This window comes from Heterocephalus glaber, unplaced genomic scaffold, assembly GCF_053883595.1.
Source record: "Heterocephalus glaber isolate CG9 unplaced genomic scaffold, H.glaber_assembly_v1.0 deba00000122, whole genome shotgun sequence".
NCBI lineage: Eukaryota > Metazoa > Chordata > Mammalia > Rodentia > Bathyergidae > Heterocephalus > Heterocephalus glaber.
The window spans coordinates 5167320-5170249 of NW_028258138.1; the positions used below are offsets into that span (position 1 = coordinate 5167320).

The window sequence follows — 2930 nt, forward strand, 5'->3', positions numbered from 1 at the left end:
CATAAAGCAATTACTAGGTTGTGTGTAGTTTCATGTGTAGTTTTTTTTTTTGGTACCAGGGATCCAACGGGGATCCTTACGCTTGCGGGGCAGGCAGCGGAACCACTAAGCTAAATCCCCGACCCTCATGTTTAGTTTTTAAATAAACTGCCAAACTGTTAACAATTTATTTAACATTCAAACTTCATAAGACATGTGCAATATGGCAATTTTACTGGGGGTTTAACCCTACCTAGGATATAATTGCTTGCTGGGGTTTAGCAACAGGCTCCAGTTCACGCTTAGCACTAATTAAATACTTTATTGAATAAATACAATACCAAACAAAATGCTTTCTTAGAAAATTAATTTTAAAGGCCTTTCTGTTCACGCTAAAGACAAAGACAATAAAGGCAGATATGCTAGTTTAACATAATTGGCTGATTTTATACAGCACTTGTATCTTTTAGTCCACAAATATAGTATTAAATGATGACATCTAATACAACCATTTCTACAGAACTAGGAAATAAATTTCTAAGAAAGATTTTTACAGACCCCCATCTTTTATACCCATCCCAACAGTCTAACTCTAAAGAGGATAAAGCCAATGACTTTCCTCATAAGAGCTCATGACTAATGCCGCTTTGCTATCAAAATCTGTATTTCTGATCTGTTATGAGCATTGAGACAAGATTAAAAATCCCAAAGAAGCACAGTGCATGTTGTGATAGCCTGTTCAGCAAGAGCGAGCACTGCATTCAAAATCATTTCATCCCAGGAATTAAATAAGGTCAGCCACATTCATGGGCATTTCCTCCACTGTAGTATTGTGAAAGCCTCAAGGTCATGAAGAATCCTCTTGTCCTCTTCAGTAACAAAGTTTATAGCCTTCCCTTTCCTCCAAAAATCGACCCCCTCTGCCAGTTCTGTGAATAAAGCTTTCACGATTGGGAGGTGGATCATAGTTTATAACCAAAGACACTTGTTGCACATCAATCCTATGATCCAACAAGTCAGTAGTGATCAGAGCACAACCTGACCCTGATGGGAATTTCCTCATGATAACATCACTCTCCTTCTGATCCACGTCACTATGCAGAGCAGAAACTGTGAAGTCCCTGGCATGCATTTTCTCAGTGAGCCAGTCCACTTTGCACCTTGTATTGAGAAAAGTAACAGCCTGTGTAATGGCGACAGTCTCATACAAATCACAAAGTGTATCAAACTTCCATTCCTCTCTTTCAACATTAATATAAAACTGTTTGATTCCTTCAGGGGTCAATTATCCTTTCTTGACCAGAATTTGAATTGGATCTCTCATGAATTTTTTGGTCACTTCCACCACATTAGTTGGCACTGTGGCAGGAAGCAACACAACCTGAATAGCTAGCTGTATTTAGTTTTGGGAAAATCTCATAGATTTGATCCTTAAACCCTTGGCTCAACATTTCATCTGCTACATCCAAAACAAACATTTCGATCCATTTTGAAGAAAGATATCTCTGTTTAACATATCAAACACTCTCCCTTGTGTACCAACAACAATATGTGGTGCTTCAGCCTGCAGTTTTTGCATTTCATTTCGAACATTTCATCCACCAGTACAGGCATGACAAGTTGCTCTCAGATAGTCTCCATGTGCCAGAATTACCTTTTGGATCTTTGATACAAGGAATAGCTCTTTGCTGAATCACTGACAGCTTCTCAAAACTGTACACATAAATGCCCCCAAGAAGACACTAGTTTAAATTCATATCATCAAAGTTATCAACAGTGTCATTCCATTGCTCTCGATGTCACCATCAGGGCCATTCCCTCTGGGACCCCACGTTCTGTTATAATCCAGAGAACCACCAGACATGATCCAAAGAACCACTCAGCGCCTGACTGAAAAAGGATATTGGCCTTTTTGTCCTGTCAGGAGATAAGTCTCTGTGAAAGCTATCAGTTCTGCCTTTTGGGCTGAAGTCCCGGTAGGCAGAGGTTGAGCCTGTATCACAGAGGCCAGTGTCATCATTGCAAACCTTGCCCATTGGGTTCTTTCCAGTACAAAACTCCTCCCATCTGTGAAGTATTCAGTGGGGTCTGTAAGGCGGTGATCCATGAGATCTCCCTGACTTGAGAATATTTTATACACAATCATGAAGGGGAATGCCCAGTTCACCTGGGAGCAGGGTGGCTAAGTAAAGGGTATTTATAGTCTCTAGGGTTATGTGGAGAGTTTTACATAGAAGCCCCGATACTGAGTCATCCTTGGGTTTGAGAGCCAGTGGTGTCTCTTTGTTCTATCAGGGTTGTAACCGAATGTGGCACTTGGATGGTCAGTTGCTGTCTCAGAGTCAGCTTCTTAGCTTCCTGCGTTGGCAGGGCAGTCACAGCAATCACTTTAAAGCACAGAGGCCACCCCAGAGTGTCAGGACTCTTGCGGCCACTCCCTTTCATGGACGTACAGGAAGAAAGTCTTGGTTATATCTGACAGCCCCACAGCTGAAAATTGGGTTAAGTCTTCTTTGAAGTGTTTGAATGTCCTCTCCTGTTCAGCTTCCCAGAGGAGGGCCTCCTTTTCCTCCCCTTTTGGTAGCTTCATATAAGAGCTTAGCCGTGAGTGAGAAGTCAGGGATCCAGATGTGGCAGAAACTTGGCATGCCCAGAAACTCTCTTATCTAGTGTCTGGTAGTTGGGGTTGGGAGGGCACGGATAGCTTGTTTTTGTTCAGTGCCCAGGTGATGGTCCTCTTCTGTTACTATAAAACCCAGATATCTGACCTTTTGTTGGCAAATGTGGGGGTTTTTTTAGACACCGTATATCTGGCCTTTTAGAGCAGGTGAAGATCCTCTCTGGTCTTTTAGAGATAGTCCTTGTAGAGGGGGGCTGCAAAAAGAAGATCATCTGCATATTGTAATAATACACAGCCACTTCCTCGCATAGGAAAGGCTTGGAGATCAGTG

General features: G+C 42.1%; 1 pseudogene; it reads right to left on the bottom strand.

Annotated features, from left to right (window-relative positions):
• Positions 1-344: 344 nt before the first annotated feature.
• LOC101722501 (eukaryotic initiation factor 4A-II pseudogene) lies at positions 345-2055 on the bottom strand (annotated as a pseudogene).
• Positions 2056-2930: the final 875 nt, after the last annotated feature.